General features: G+C 42.3%; 1 protein-coding gene and 1 long non-coding RNA gene across 6 annotated transcripts in view; one reads left to right on the top strand and one right to left on the bottom strand.

Moving 5' to 3' along the window:
* CTCF (CCCTC-binding factor) overlaps nt 1-8,606 on the bottom strand; it is a 41,213-nt gene extending 32,607 nt beyond the window's left edge. For 3 of the 4 annotated variants that reach the window (XM_011380481.2, XM_011380480.2, XM_011380483.2), the window contains exons 1-3: nt 8,294-8,514; nt 4,196-4,312; nt 2,852-2,964 (exon numbers count right to left, since the gene is read on the bottom strand). The gene's annotated coding sequence lies outside the window, so the exon portion shown is untranslated. Of the gene's footprint in view, nt 1-2,851; nt 2,965-4,195; nt 4,313-8,293 lie in introns of all 4 variants that reach the window. The other variant, XM_011380482.2, reaches the window with a different exon arrangement.
* Nucleotides 8,607-8,716: 110 nt separating this feature from the next.
* On the top strand, nt 8,717-15,244 carry LOC105305722. 2 transcript variants are annotated; one of them, XR_002777300.1, is made up of 3 exons: nt 8,717-8,856; nt 9,491-9,599; nt 12,505-15,244. It is a non-coding gene; the product is annotated as an uncharacterized LOC105305722 (long non-coding RNA). The 2 variants fall into 2 exon arrangements; XR_897110.2 differs by lacking the exon at nt 8,717-8,856 and having other exon boundaries at nt 8,863-9,599.
* The last annotated feature ends 1,433 nt before the right edge of the window (nt 15,245-16,677 follow it).

The raw sequence follows: 16,677 nt of genomic DNA, 5'->3' as shown, positions 1-16,677 counted from the left end.
TGTTTGAGCAAATAGCAAATAGATGAATAGTGGTGGTAAAAAAAAAAAAGTTAAAATTAAAAAAAAGAAAGAAAGAAAGAAAGAAAAAGGTGATGTGCCAAAGACAAAAGAGTAAACAAGGTCTACTCTTTCCATATGGACACATTCTGACATTCTTTTTTCTTTCGTACGTGATGTTATCTCTCTGCATGGATTATTCCCTACTTAATCTACTGAATTTGTACTCCCCCCAAAAACAGTAACAACAACTACAAACCCAAAAGCTTGGCTTGTCCAATGAAAACCCAGGCTTTCAATTATATTGCTTCAGCTAAAAGTTTATAGATTAATTCAGGAAGCAATATATTCTTGGTTCTCGGCTATAACTGCCTTCCACAAAACAAGGGAAAAAAATATATAATACAATAGAAGAAAACTTATATAAGCAAGACTAAATCTATAGGTTTATATAAACATTCTGGTTTATATCCACTCTCCTACCAATATATACACACATATTTACTCACATGAGATTACACTGTGCACACTATTTGATAATCTGCTTTATGCAGTATGTCTCAAATATCTCTCCATTTCAGTATTTTCCATACATAATGTACATTATACATATATAGCTATGTATAATGATTGCATGACATTCTATTATATAGATATATCAATTTAATCTATCCTCTATTGTTGAATAATGTTAGTCCCAATATTTGGTAATTCTGATTTAATAAAAAAAAAAGGGAAGGAGGGGAGACTATTTGTATTATAACTGTTATACAAACTATAGAAAACCAAGAAAAATCACCCCAAACCTAACCACCTTACCAACACTAGTTTTTTATTTTGTTTTGACTAGTGTTTTGATGTCTTTGCATTTCATTTTTTTCCCTTAGGCATTCATTCATTCAAACAATTACTTATTGAGTTCTTGCTATGCCCCGGGTTTTTACTTAGGTTTTTCTTTACTTTATTCCATAACAATTTTTTTTTGTACTATATTTTTAAAAAACTTCTCATAAGTGCTTTGCTGGTTAAGTCTTCCTCCCAATCAGCTCTTTTAAGTGGTTGTCAAACATCACTCCCAAAATTGGATGTGACCTTGTTTACTTATCTATCTCTACTGCTCAATAAATGTTCTGATTACTTGAATTTCCTCATCCATAAAGTCCCACTTTAGATCACTTAACTCATTTGTTCAGTTAAATGTAAAATATGTACAATTACCAACTACTGCTAAAGTTTAAAGACCATCGCTTTACCTCTATATAGCACATTGTAGTTAGTTACATATGCAGTTGACCCTTGAACAATGTAGGGGTTAGGGGTTTGACCCCTGCACAGTCAAAAATCCGAGTGTTAATTTTTGACTTTCCAGTCAGCCTTTCCCATCTGTGAATCAAAAACAGTATTTTCAGTCCACGGCAGGGAATGCAAAAACACTGTTTTTGATCTGCAGTTATTAGAGCTAACGGTATTTATTGGGAAAAAAACAACAACCCATGTATAAGTGGACCCATGCAGTTCAAACCTGTGTTGTTCAAGGGTCAATTGTATGTATTTCCCCCTTACAATACTCATTTAACTGCCTATAAACCTGTAACAAAGTATATATGTCAATTTGCAAATGAGGAAAGGAAGGCAAACTTGCCCAAGGCCATACAGCTATTAGGCTGCACAGCTCAGATCTGATGCCTTGATAAGATTAAAATAAAATTTTATGCTCCTTTTGTATCTCCTAATACACCTAGATGAAGGTCTCTCCACCAGAAAGCCTTTTCCAACATCTTTCACTAACGCCTGTAGCTGACCATCCCTCCCTGGACTCTAAACACACTTTTATCAGAACATCTACAACACTCATTTACAGATCTCTTGCCCCATATTTGACTTTTGCCCCATACTCGACTTCAAGACCCTCAAGAAAAAGATCCTTTTCTCATTCATCTTTGAATCCCTATTACCTAATGCAGTGGCTGGCACAAAGTAGAAACGCAAGTGTTCAAAGTATGATATAAGCACATTACAAATATTCAATAAACACTATAGATATTCAGAGCACATATAAATATCTGAATTGATCCAATTCATATCATTACAGAGAGTCACACTAAGGTATATCTAGAACCGATTAGGTTTAAATATAAAACTTGTATTCGAAAAGCAGGCATTATCAACATAGAAAATGTAATTTTTAAGTGCCACTTACATTAAGAGTAATACATTAGTAACAATACTTAGTAATGGTAAAACACACAAAAGTTAACAGATGCCTTTCAATAATTATCTTTAGGAGTCACAAGGTCCACAGTTTAGGATTTAGCCATTTCATTATGACTACTTAATAAAGTGTGGAGGAGGGTAACAAAAATCAGTATAAATTGTTAATTACACTCAAGTTAACATGACATTGTTTTAAAAATTGTTTTAGAAAATTTATAGTTTTAGAACTGATTCTGCTCACTGCTTCCCCCTTACAATTCTTATATCACTGGAATGGTCCTGACAATATTTCTGACTTGGTCCAACCATCTAAAACCATCTACCAATCTGTGCAGTGCTTACAGAAGTCAGGCATGTGTAGGAACATGTATGCAAGCAAACAAGCACCATATAATACAATTTAACTTCTATATTCCATAGTAGGATACTACAGGGTACAAAATAAGGAGCTGGATGGTAGAGCTCAAAAATATTGCTTCTCAAATGTTTCCACTGTAGTACCTATACAAAGAACACTTTCCACTCCCAGGCACCTCTGCCCCATTTAGTTGAAGACCTGTGTAATCTTAAGCCAGTCATACACAGTGCACATTATGCTCCTAAAATATATATTTAATATAAAAAATTTTTAATTACTTACCAGTTAAATTACTTAACTCACCGCCCCCTCAATGAGCACAATTGAAGCTCCAAGAAGCTGGGTCATGTTTATCTTGTGGCTTCAAGTACCCCGGAATCATATCACTTTGTACCCTAAGGGTATTCATATCCCAGTTTGAGAAACAGGGATTAAACTAGCCATAACACTTAAAAGTGACCAACATGTTCCTATGACCCCATTCCCCAAACTCTTAAGGCCAGTTTCCTCAACAGCTTTTCAAATCAATAATTTCTCTTTTTAGTAGGTTATTATTATGTACTCTTTGTCAAAAGTTCTAAAAGAAGCTGTAGGATACAAGTTAATTCTGGAATGACAGAAAACCAGCACAAAGACTTTGTCCTTTCCATCTACTTAAGTACCAAGATGCTCATTTAGAAAATAGAGATTGAAGAATAGTAGAGCTTTCATTCCTGTTCCCTTCCTCCTTTCCTGTTCTAGGCATAATGTACAAGAAATATCGTAGTAGTCGCTTAGATGATTCATTCATATAAACTTAACTAATCTCTGCATTGGTAGTTTCTACCTCTATACTCCTTTTTGCCATTACACAAATGCAATGAAATGATTTTCACATTTTCTAAGGGATAAGAAAGATGTGCTTCCTGGTAGCCTGAGCAGATATACTTTTCACATCCAGAACCCTAGTTGATTGTTTATGAGATCCCAAAGCCTTAGTAGACCCTGACATTTGAGAAGGCTGTTTCAAGTACCCTGTGATGCCAGTTATATTTTACAGGAGAAATTGTGGGCTAAAGTAAAGTAACTCTTTCAAATTTTTAAAAGATTATTGATAATGACTGTAACTAACATTCTGATGCAAACATGGGCTAGGTTAACTCAATTAAGACAATTTTTATCCAGGATACCAGATTTCCCAAGAACAGGATTCCAACTATTCTTCATCAGAATTACAAATTGCCCCAGGCCATGGGCTTCGAACTCATTTGCCAAGAGTCAAAATATATATTCCAGAGGTTTCTGTAGAAAAGCAGCCGACATTTCCAAAGGGTTTTTTATGTATTGGCTCAGAATGGTATTTCATGCTTGACACACATTCTTAACCATGAGAATAGCCTCTTTAATTGATGGTATTATTTTACATATGAGGCCTGAAGGAGAAGAAAAGTAACTTGCTCAGTGTCATCCAGCTAGTGTAAGGCAGTGCAGGGTTTCAAAATGAGGACTTGCTATAAAGCCTGTATGCCCTCAATACACCCACCCTCCTGCAACTCCTATGCCCAAGAATGATTCAGCAAATCCTCCAACCCCCGTAAGATTTTATTACTCTTATTTTTAAGGCCAAGAAACGGAAATAGTATTTACCTCTCCGTGGCTGCAAAGTCAGTTTGAGGAGGGAAAACAGAAGCCAGCTCTCAAGCCCCTGGTCAGCAAACTGTCCACTAGTGCATCTTGTTCTTTGGCCCCAAGTTTGTGATCATTCTAAAACAGAAGCACAAATCATTTTATGAACACTAACTACACACAAATGCACATATAGTGTGAAAAACAAACTGAGGGCAAGATGAAGACTGATGACAATGGAAAAGAAACAATATATCAGTTAATGTGTCACCTTACTAATTGAGCCATTCTATAAATGTCTATGAAGCCAATAATAAAACATTCAGTTATTTAAGACATTTGCTAATTATATAAAGGACTAAAATTTATGATTACCAAAATATTGCTCCATTGTGATCTTGTAACCAAATAATGGCACATGTATATATATTCAAACTATCAAAAAATTCTTATAGATACAGTATAATAGTCCTTTAACAGTTTATTTCCTTATCTTCAGCAGGTAGCAGTTTTACTGATTGAGCTACATTACGATTAAAGACTATTTTTCAGTTTAATAAGATAACTACGGGGGGAGCTTTCACTGACCTTTGAAAATACTAAAAGCGCAATAATGAAATGCTTTCTTCTTAGTAAAAAAATACCAGTTTTCTCCCTAAATTACAAATAAATGAAATGTCAAACTTTGAGCAATAGTAGAGTGGAACTTACCTCCAAGGGGAGGTGGGGGGGTGGGAGGAGACTAACTCTCAAGTGAAATGAAAGAGCTAAGTTTGAACTAAGCGTTTCCAAAGAATTTGGTATATGAGGTACAACTAAGAGAGAATCCACCTCATAATTAACTAAAGCCCGCAACTCTAAGCTGATAAAATACTTTCCTAGATAAAGCTGAAGTCTTCTCTGTTGAGAGGCAATTTATAACAACTTAGAAGACTAATGTATCTAGTGCAAAAACCACTTTTGTATTGGAATCTATATACTATCGCCAGCATGCCTCAAAAGGCATTAGATTTTATAACACTGAAATGTAAGGGTAACTAAAAATGAGAATCTAGTGCAGAAAAATCACTATTTTTGGAGTATGTGTCAGCAGTCTATTCGTAATGCCACACCTTTGCATTCAGTATTAATCACTGAGAAAATGCACAAAGATACTGCCAGGGAAGATCTGAAGGTAACGACTAGAGAAAGTTTAGGGATGTTTAAAAAAAGAAATATGGTATGCCAAATCTACATATTCAGTTGCAAACCATGGTTTCCAAGATATATATTATTTGTCATTATTGTTTTCTAAATCTGTATGCTCTTTCTCAAAGTATTAAATTATGACAAATCTTAGTTGTTTGAAAAGGAACCTAATTTTTAGTGAAAAAGCCTGAAGTCATCTGAAACTAAGATAGGTAAATAAGGTAGAGAAATGGTCAATTAAGTTTCTGGTTTAAAAAAATGAAATGAAACCTACAAAATAGATGATGTGGAGTGAATTTAAGGCCAGCAGCATCCTAAAGCAAAAAACCAGTCTCTAGAGGAGACTTTCTGCTAGCAGGCACCATGGTGCAAGGCTCTGCCACAGGACTCCTCCTTAGGGCCCTCATTAACTACAGGTGACCCCACCACCACCCCCAAGGAACTCCTCAAGCCACCCAGAAGTCTTAGGTATGTGCCCTCATTTTTATGTGTTCTTTAAAGCAAAATCCCAGAGACCTTAGAATCTGAATGCATCTTAAAAACTTTACAGCTCCTACATTACCTCATGTTGGCTGAACGGATCCCTAAGATAACTTTTACAACTACTCTTAAATAAGCAGTACTTTCCTATGTGGACAAACAGTTCTGTTGTAATCTTCCTTATACTACTGATTTAAGTAATAAGTTCCTTTGGGTAACTTTCTATTTTCAATTTATTCTCTCTGTAGATTTAGTTTTCCAATAAAAACAAAGCATGAATCCTAGCAAAGAGGAAATCTCAAAAGGATAGCAACTCTGGGGACAAGGTCTATATCATTAAACAGTGTAAATGATATATAAGACCAAGAAATTGATGACTGCATATGGTACAACTGAACCAAGAAGCCAAAATATTGTCAGTGGAGCACAATGCTAACCTAGGAAAACAAGCTTTACTCCTGGCTCACTTACAGACTTGCTGCATTTTCATTTTTAACCCGTGTGGAGCTTATTTTAATAAGTAAAACATGCCACCTGCCATCCACAATTTCAAAAGTAAAACTGAAAATCACAAGAATGCAAAAAATTACACAAAAGGACTAACATATTAGACAATTAAGCTTGGTTCTACTCCCAAACCCGACATTGCATTAAGCTACTGCATTTAGTTACTTAGTGCAGTTTTATTCTGGAGGAGGAACATTTTGTAGGATTCAAAAAGGGGATGCTGAAAGACTACTATGAGGTAGATTGCTGTAAAATCCTACAGATTAATTTCACGGTAGACCGGACAACTTTGTTTAGCACCAAGCTGTTTTAATTTCCTCATAAACTTAACGTAACTTTTCTTCTTCTAAAAAAAGTTAATCAAGACTTTCTCCTCTCCAAAGAAACCCGAGTTGTTACATCAACTGCTGCACCATACTATTATATTAAGGTACTAGAATATTTTTGAGGAAAGAGCAAAAAGAGAAAACTCTAGCAATTCAACAGAAAGCTTTTTAATGCTGTAAGACGACTTAGGAACAAAGTAAATTTAATATACATGTCCTATTTAACTTCTTTTGCCGTCTAGAGGGTACATGGAACTTTAACTTGATCTAAACTCAAAGAAAGGATGAAGACTATGCGAATGTTTACTTAATTCTGAACTCAGGGCTACAGGAAGTCAGCTACTAAAGGGTAGTTACATTAGGCGTAGATATTAATAAACCAACTACAGCTAGTGACCCAGGATTCAATTACAACATCAACCCTCAGATTTCACCGTATGGGCAAATTACCAGTGGAGTCAAGAATAAATTCATTCTGACCTACTGGCGGTTTAGATCGGGTTGCAGAATCCCAGAGAATTGCCTTCGCCTAGCCCTAGAGCATCAGGTACTAAGTACTGTACTAATTTAGTGTCAGGACATTTTAAAGCGCGAGGGAAACTCAAGGGTCGACTGCCCAATTTAGCCAGCCCATAATCCCGAATTCGGGAATTTGTCACGTCACTTGAGATCAGAGTGAAATTAAGTTTTGATCCCTTTGAGATCTCTTAGCGCACAAAGTCAGACTATCACACTGCAACGGGAGGGCGACCCTGGCTCCAGAAAAAACTACTTAGTGCGGAACTCGTGTATTTTCCGCCCACTGTGGGGAGCCGCACAGGTCCGGTCCCGCAAGGAGCCGGGGCGCGAGTTTGGGGGCGCAGCGGGGCCCGGTGGGGGCAGCGAGCGCGCGTCCCCCCGCCCGCTCAGGCGGCGTCGAGGCGCGAGCAGCTCAGCCAGCCTTGCAGAGGGAGCTCTCGGCAGCTCTGGGGTCCCTCTGCTCGCAGCCGCAGCAGCGCCGCCTGCGCCACTCGGTGGAGACGGAGACCAGCGGCGACGACGCGCGGACTGGGAGCGACCGCTGAGCAGCCAAGGAGGCTCGCAAGGCGGCCGGGTAGGTTCCGGGGACCGGGCGAGCTGGAGGATGGGCAGCCTGAGAGGCGTTGGCGAGGGCCTGGCACCCATACTGCACGGAGACCCAGCTGCGCGCGCGGCGGCGAAGGGTAAGGACTCTTGAGAGAAGCGGACGCGGAAGCCGAGGCCCGCGGATCGCCTCTCGGCTGAAGCCACCCGCCTCAGGAGGGGCGGAGGACAGAGGGCGGGCCGCGGCCGGGCGATCGGTCGGGCCAAGAAGCCGGCCTCGAGGGCAGAGACAAAGGAAAATGGAGTCGCCGGCGCGCGGGCCTCTGCTGTCGCCACTGCCGGAGGCCTAGCGGGCGGGTGTGTGTTGGGGGGGCCGGCCGGGCCGTGGCGGCGACGGGCAATGGCGGCGGCCGCGCCGCAGCAGGGACGGTAGAGGGAGGCAAACACCCCCCGGCGGCGGCGCTGGCGCCGGGATACAGCCAGCGCCGACCGGAGCGGCCCCATCGTGACACCTAGAGGCGGCCCGCGAAACCTCCTCCACCCGGGGCCCCCTTACCTCCGCGCCACACCCCCCGCGGCGCTCGCTCCGCCGCCGCTCCACCGCTCCGGCCACCCGGCGTCCCCGGCCAGCTCCGCGCACCCGCACCGGCTACCGCCGCCGCCGCTGCCGCCAAAGAAGCAGCTCCGCGCACGGTTTAATCGCTCCACAGGCTCGGACACAAAATGGCGGCGGTGCGGTGCAGTGCGCCTGCGTCGGCGCTGCCGGGGCCGCGGGTGCTGATAAGGGAAGGGACGGGTGGGGGGGCTGGCCCGGCGACGAGAGGAGGGCGGGGGAGGAAAGGTGAGGGGAGGGGTTGGCGCAGAGCAGCATGGGAGGCGGCCCCGGGCGCCAACTTTCAAAAGCGGGCGCGATGGCGTCACGGAACGCGCCGCAAGTCACGTCACGCCGCACGCGCCCTCCCGCGCTCTCGCCCGGTCGCGCGTGGGCTCTGCGGGCGCCGGGAAGTCCGGGTTCCCGCTGGGTGTGGCTTCCTGGGCGGAGAACCCCGCCTCTGGGCGGTCCAGGATCTCGGGTCCGCTTAACCTCGTTCCCTAGCCGCAGTCTCCCACCATGAACAAGTAAAGTGGGTGGAGGGTGTTTGGAGTAAGCCCGCGAGGGGCTAGGTGGTGGGGCTGAAGAGGCTCTTAGACCAGGCCCCGCCCTAGTCTCCGCCCTAATTCTAGTCCGACCCGCCCTCCGAGCGCCGCACCGCAGCCCGCCACCGAGAAAGGCCTTACTGGTCCCGCGCATTCTCATCTCAGAAACAACCCTGCACCCGCGAGTGACAGCGAGAAGAGCTGTCTTTGCCCAGCAGGTTTTGGGCATCTCTCCGCCGTATAAGAGGGCTACTTCTTGGTGTGCCCAGGCCACCTCAGCCCTGAGAGGCCAGCGGAGGACCAGACTTGATGCTTTTACACGGCCAAAAGCAGTCGTCTTTTGCCGAAAGGACTTTCTGTATTTGGCGCGCTGTAATTCTGTATTTTAAAACGTGCACTTGTCATTGCTCTGAGAGCTGTTAAATTCTCTGTGGGCGGAGTGCTTCAGCCCCTCACAGTACGGTCGCCCCTCTCCCTCCCCAGGGTGCAGCTGCGGACTCTGCCCAACCAGCGATAAAGTTGACCGAGGACTGACTGGATGTTCTGGAGGCTCCAGGAGGCGAGCCTTTGGTACTTTTGGGAATCTGACTCAGGATTGTATTCTCAACTCCCTTAGATATCACGGATAACAAACGGACCCAGCGTCAAGAGGACAGTTTCAACTCCATTTGTTCCATTATGACAATGCCGCCCCGATATTGACAGGTCTGGTTTTCTTGAAAAAGGTAATCAGAAACCTGGAGTTTTTAAATGTAAAATCTCCAGCTATTTAGTTGTTGGCAACTAAATCAGATCTTTTTAAATTGCATGAGCTGATTAAAGCACACTCGTGGGCTGGCAGTTTATGACCTGATTTGGAGGAAAGAGTGAAGAGAAGTTCCAATGCCAAATACTAGGCACTCCAACATTTAGCGATAAGGTAATGGAGAAGGAGACTGAAAGGAGGAGCCAGGAAGGCAGAAAGAAATCCACAGTGTTGAGTTGTGAAGTCTAAGTGCAGAGAAGGTTTCAGATAGGATGGAAGTGATCAACTGTGTCTAGTGCTGTTGAAAAGTATACTCGAGCCAGAGACAGTTTGGATTGGTCACCTTGGATGTCACTGGAGAATATCATTTGTATTCTTGGCTTGATTCGTGTTGGTAAATTAGAAATGTGGACATGACTAGAATGAGTCGAAGAGTGAATGGGAAAGTGAGGAAGTAGAAACAGCACACTTTGCTGTGAAGGGAGCAGAGAAATTTAGGGATAACTGTAGAAGGATATGGAGTCAAGAGGAGATTTTTTCAAAAGATGGTAGGGTTCTAGAGCAAGTTTATATAACATTGGGAGTGATACAGGAGAAAGAAGGCTTACTTGACCTATTTAGTTTTGAAATCCAAGACTCCGGCATAAAGAAAAGGCAAACTTGGAGGAAAATTACCAAATAGATACCTCTGGAATATTTGCATTTTGCATTTTCCTCAGCCCTCTACGGCAAACAGCTACTGGTAGCCTTAGGAACTGTACTAGAAACAACAAAGCCGACTTGCACTTAAATTGTTAGCTTTTTTTCTTTCTAGTACTTTTAATAATCTGAGTAATTCACTTTCTCTACCATTTTAGCTCAAATCATCTTTAAGAGTAAGGTAGAACATCTTCTAAGGCTTTATTGTGAACAAATATAAGGCAATATATTTAGATGGGGAAAATCCTCAACTATATTTACAATTATATTTATAACTGCTATGGTCAGAATATTTATATTCCTCCAAAGTTCATATGTTGAAATCCTAATGCCAGATGTGATGGTACTAGTAGCAGAAGACTTTGGGAGGTGCTTAAGTCATGAGGGTGGAATCCTCATAAATGTGATTAGTGCCTTTTAAAAGAAGATTCATAGAGATCCCTAGTCCCTCCTGCCATGTGAGGACAAAGCAAGAAGGCACTGGTTATGAACCAAGAAGAGGGCCTTCACCAGAATGTGACCATATTGGTGCCTTGACCTTGGTCTTCTCAGCATCCAGAACTGGGAGCAATAAATTTCTGCTGTTTATAAGACATCCAGTCAGTGTTTTTTTGTTATAGCAGTAGTATTTGTTATAGCAACTAAGACAATGACTGTATATTAGATCAACTATAGTTACGACTATTATGACCTCGAGTCATCAGAAGCCAGGAATGGGGTCCAAGTGGCCTTAGAGCCTGTTTTCTGAAGACAAAGATCCCATGTGCTGCTGTGACACAGGGCTGAGAAAATGCTGAGGATCACTAGGAAGGAAAAAAAGAAATGTTTTCTTTGCCTTGAAGAAAATTGTGGTGTCCTACTTCATGGAATTAGTTCCAAAGACCAAGGAACAGAAAGCCAAACCAAAAGGATAGGATGTTTCAGGCTAGACAGAAACAAGCTGAGGGGGAAAAGTAATATGATGAGAGCCTGAGAAACGGGATGATAAAAATAAGAACAGGTTTGTTCCCTGCAGTACTATACTAGACTACCTCCCCCATGAGAACGTTTGTGATTTAAAACCACTCGGTAATTTAAGGAAGTGTTCTTCCCATGGACTGTCTCTTAGGTTTGTAGTCCACAAGAGTTCAGGGCATTATCAGCAGAAGGCTGTCAGCTTACCACATGGCATTGGTGAAGTCACCACATTCCAAGATCTGATCCTCAGTCTCACAGATAAGATCAGAAAAATAGTATGTATCCTGAGAGTAGATTCCTTCCTTAAGGACTTGTCAGGTTCACAGGAACTTGAATGGGTAAGCAGAGGGCTGTTTTACTAAGTGGCAAGTGGACCGGTGCTCTCATGCTGGCAAAAGACATGTTCTCTCCCTACTGGAGAGCTTCTGGGAAGCCACATTACTAGAAAGCTTTGGTGAGCAGTTAATTAGATTAAGAGGTGTCAGTTATTTTCCTTAAATGTTTACTATCACCTCTCTCTGGATGCTGGAGTCAGACTGTCCAGCATTTGAGTTTTTTCTTGGCTCCCTATTAGCTATGTGATCTTGGGTGATTTAGTAACTCAACTGCAGGTTTCTACTCTATAAGACAGGATGATAATTGTACTTCACACAGTGGTAAGAATTAAATGAGAAAATACAAGTAAATCTTTTGGCATGGCCCTAGGTACCAGTAATCATACAATAAATATAAACTTGTTATTCTTTTATTTTTATACTTCTTGTTACATACTTTCACTCTCAAATCTACCTTCTGATAGACATGATCTAGATTCATTAATAGAATCGGTTACTGACTCGGCTTTTCTTACTTGGGAGCCATTCTTTCTGGGAGAGTTGTACTTTGCACTGTTATTTTCAGGAGAACAATTCTATTTCCAAGATCTTCCTTGCCTCCCACGTGTTGCCCCATGAGGCTTGCAATAATCATGATCATTTATATGGATTTTTTTTTGTTGGGGTTTTTTTTTTTTTTTTTTGAGCTCTTTAAGCAAGAGAATAAACAAATGGAGAGATGTGTCAATTTTCTAAGTAACAGTGGGCAAGAATCTTCCTGCCCACTTTGGTGATAAGACCTGAAGTTACACTTGAACACTCCTGTTGCCTCTATCTATTGGGGACATGTGTGAGATATAATCCAATTCAGCAAACATTTTTTGAGTACCGTTTGTGTTTGACTCTCTGTTCTAGGCACTGGGGATACAAAGACGACCCAAGATGTGTTTCCTGCCCTTGAACTCAAAGTTTAACTGGTCAGACTTGTTAGAAAACAACAACAGAAAATTAACACCCAAATTGTTATAATGGGAAGAAATGGACTCATACATAAAGGAGCAAATCATCTGCAGGAGTATCCTGTTTATTTGGGTATTAACAAGCAAGGCGAAGGCATGTAAGGTGAAGAGTCATAATCAAGGGCATAAAAGGGCACAAAAGTATTAGGGGGACAGTAAATCATCTTATACCATTGGACTAGAGTGTAGAGTAGTGATGCTAAACCTTATAAGACATTTGGAAAGCTTTCAGTGTCAACTGCCAAGGCCAACCACTTTCTCCTAACTTTTTGAAGACCTGCCCTTCTACATCATCTCCTACTCAGACCATAGGAATTTTTTTCCTTATTGATGTATACTTTCTTTAGACCCCTGTAAAAGCCATATTAGTTTTTTACCTCTCAGCTCAAATTACTGCCTTCAAAAGTCTAAAGTACTTTGCCTAGATCTATATCCCATTTGGGGAAGTGAGTTAATTTTATTGTCTGTACTCTTATCTGCATTTTTCAGACACGCATTGTTCAGCCTTTAATAATCCATCTCATTTTGCAAAACAGTTTTTCATATTTGCCCTTTTAATTGATGTTCACGGCTTTATTTGAAGAGCTAGGCACAGTTTTTTTCCCAAACTCAAGAAATGAATACTTACTCAGAGTTGTCCAATAACTTTTTGGCAAAACCAGAAAGAGTGCTCAGATCTTCCAGCCACACCCTCTCCCCTCTCTTGTCCTCTTCTTTCATTGGCTGCTCAGAGGTTCTCACTCTGTCGGATACATTTCCATTTTCCTAGCAATCCTCTGAAGATGATTCTTTACCTCAGGGCTGCTTTGGAAGGGGAAGGGAAGGGAGGTCTATCAGGCAGGCTCTGGGCCTTTCTGCTTCCCCATTTCCCCCCACTTTTCCAAATTGTGATTTTTTTTTTTTTCAGGGAGAAAAATGGTTTCTGCCCCTAAAACAAGTTTGACACTACTGCCTTAACCTAAAGGAAGGGCTTTAATGATGGAAATTTCAGGCACTTGGAAGGCAGATAGCAGAGGCATTTGGAGTGATGACTTAATCTACAAATATGTCCTGAAAAATTGCTGAAGACCCAGGTCTATGATTGAGGCTAGGTAATAATGGAGATAAATGATGACCCTAGTCCTCAAGTGCCTTATATTTTTTTCCTTATATTAGTCTGGGGAGGCCAGACTATACTTCATGAGTCAAGGATGGAGAGATACATAAAAGGCATGGGCTGCAGGTGTAGGAGGAACAGATTGCTCACTGGACTCAGTCATATGAGTCTTTTCACGTAAAGAAAGGATGACTCCCAAGTTCCTGCCTCTAGCTTACAGCTTTCTCTTCTTGCCCCAGATCTTCATATCCAGCTTCTTTCTGGATACTCCCTCCTGGATTCCTCCCAGGCCACCCTTATGAGCCTTGTCACTTTCCTCCTTACCTGCTTCTCGAGGGCTCCCCATTTCAATGAAAGATACCACCATCTATCTATTGCCCAGGCCAGAAACCTGGGCTTCATTCTCTCATCTTCAACATCCTATCAATCACCAAATTCTATCTAGTCTGCCTTCAGAACATCTCTTCACTCTAATCTCCTCTCCATCCCCACTGCATCTACCCTATCCCAGGCCCCTATCATTTCTTCTGATCACAGCTTTAGACTCATCACTGCTTCTTGCTTCCTCCCTCCATAGAACTGCCTGAGTGACCTTTCCAAAGCACAGATGTGATCACCAAATTCCCCTGCTTCAAGCCCAAGGATACCTACCCAGTTCCCTGGGGGTAAATTCCAAACTCCTCAGCTACTGCAGAAGGCCTATGTGACCAAGCCCCTGATCACCTCCTCCACCTTGTTTCTCTTACTGCTCCCTGTGGCCCCTGTAGATTCAACTTGCTTACCTCCACCAGTCTGACAGTTCTCCCTGTATGGTTCCCTGCTCAGGCTCCTGTTCCATTCCTTAATAGGGATCTTGGTGGTAAAAGTGTGTTCTAAAAATCTGTGCTTCTTGGGGGACTGTGGGGAATGTTTTGAGTGTCCATGCTTTTTCTGCATTGGACATAACTGTGCTTTCATACTTTAAATGTTTTCAGGTTGTTTGAGGTAAGACCAAGACATAACTTAGGGAGTTGGATATAGGGAGCCGAGAACTAGACACAAGTTCTAGAGGTATTCATCAAAAGCCAATCTTGATCACCTACTCTGTATTTGGCATTGGTTGCTGGGGATGATAAAGGCAGATGCAACCTGATTAAACAGAGAATTGCCGGGAATACATGTTAAAAATACAGATTCCCTGGCCCCACTCCAAACCTCTGAATTTGAACCTCCAGGGCAGGTCTCAGGTGAATCTTAGAACTGGGTAAGTTGGAAAGACCTAACCTGATTTCATTTATAAGAAATATCAAAAATAGGCAAATCTATAGAGACAATAGATTAGTGGTTGCCTCAGGGTGGGGGTGGGGCTGGGTGATATGAAGGCCCAGGGCTGATAGCTAAGGGGTGCTGTTTCTTTTGGGGTCGATGAAAATTCTCTCAAATTGATTGTGGTGTGACTGTACAACTCTGTCAATATACTAAAAGCCATTGAACTGTGTACTTTAAATGGTTGAACTGCATGGTATGTGGACTAAATTTCAATAAAGCTGTTTAAAAACAAGTGAAACAAAAATAACTTGGACCAAACTCCTTAAGACACCAGTCTTTTTCCCCAGACTTGGGTGGTGTCTGTTAATTAGTAGAATAGTCAGCAAATACTTATAGATGTACACATTGGAGGGTACAAAGTAAATGAGCAATTGCAATGGGGTGTAATTAGTATTATACTAGGGGAAGTGAAGGCTCCTGTGACAGGAGTTTCGTGGTGAAGCAGTTTCCTGTAAAAGTCTGAGATGTCTAGGTTGAAGCCTGTCAGAAGAGACATTAGCAAGGCAAGATGAGAGGTGAGAAGAGGGTACTAGGATGGGGCAAGCAAGCCCTGCAAGCAGCTCAGTGAAGCTCCAAAGCAAAGTACGAAGTTAGGGGGCAGAAGAGAGGCTGGAGAGGGGAACAGACTCAAAGGGTTTTGTGAGCCATGTTTTAGGGGGTCTAGAATTTTCCCTAACAGAGAGCTTGTATTGGTGAATTTATGTTTTAGGAATCACTCTGACTGAACCGTGGAGAATGGATGGAAGAGAGGCAAGACTAGGGGCAGGGAGCCTGTGAAGGTGCAGTTTTTGTGTCTAGGTGAGAGGTAAATGTGTCCTGAACCTGAGTGGCATCAATGGGGATAAAGAGAAGTGGACAGAATTTAGAAGTATTTAGGGCATTTAATTAAGAGGATTCTGATAGCTGAGTTGAAGGGACAGAGGAAAAAGTCAAGGATGAGGTTGAGTGGCTTTGGGTACCTGGGTAGTTGGCAATCCCAAGGACCCTGGAGGAGGAACAGATTTTGAGATGTTGAGTTTGATTTTGAGCATGCTGTTCCAAAAGAGGTGTCCAGTCAGTCAGCAGTTGGGCTTGGGGGCCTGGAGGTGAGCAGAGTATTGTGTAAATCACTGGCATACAGCCTCAGCATATAGATGGAAGCCATAGGAATGAATAAGGTGGTTCAGGGAGTGTGTTTCAAGAGCGAGGAGAAAAGAGCCTAGAATGGAATCTTAGCAGTGATGTTTGTAAAAGGATGCTTGAAGAGGAGGTGGAATAGAACGTTGTAAGGAGATTCAGAGGAAATAGCTGGAAACGTAGGTGTTAGGCATAGCAATTTGTCTGCTTATTCAGCTTCTATAAGTCAACACTTTTTGTGGGTCCATATGCCCTGGGTATATTCAGAGACAAGTGACACTTGACCATTGACATCAAACTCAAACTGTGGCCATCACCCCACTGCAACCTTCTGAAACAAGCTGATGATAGTCTTATTTCCTAAATGATAGATTGCTCTTCCTTAGCAGTTTGTATAGGCGCTGGAATCCTTCCCAAGCTCACCCTCCTGGATTACCCGGACCCAGAAGAGCCAGGTCTAGCAGTTAAGCTTTCTGTCCACGGGAGATGGATGGCCTGAATAAGACATTCCAGGGCTATCTGGAGGGCGTAGGGTATGGAGGGAAAGGA

The sequence above is a fragment of the Pteropus vampyrus genome, unplaced genomic scaffold (assembly GCF_000151845.1).
Source record: "Pteropus vampyrus isolate Shadow unplaced genomic scaffold, Pvam_2.0 Scaffold394, whole genome shotgun sequence".
In the NCBI taxonomy this organism is placed as follows: Eukaryota; Metazoa; Chordata; class Mammalia; order Chiroptera; family Pteropodidae; genus Pteropus; species Pteropus vampyrus.
This window is presented reverse-complemented; position numbering and strand designations above follow the sequence as displayed.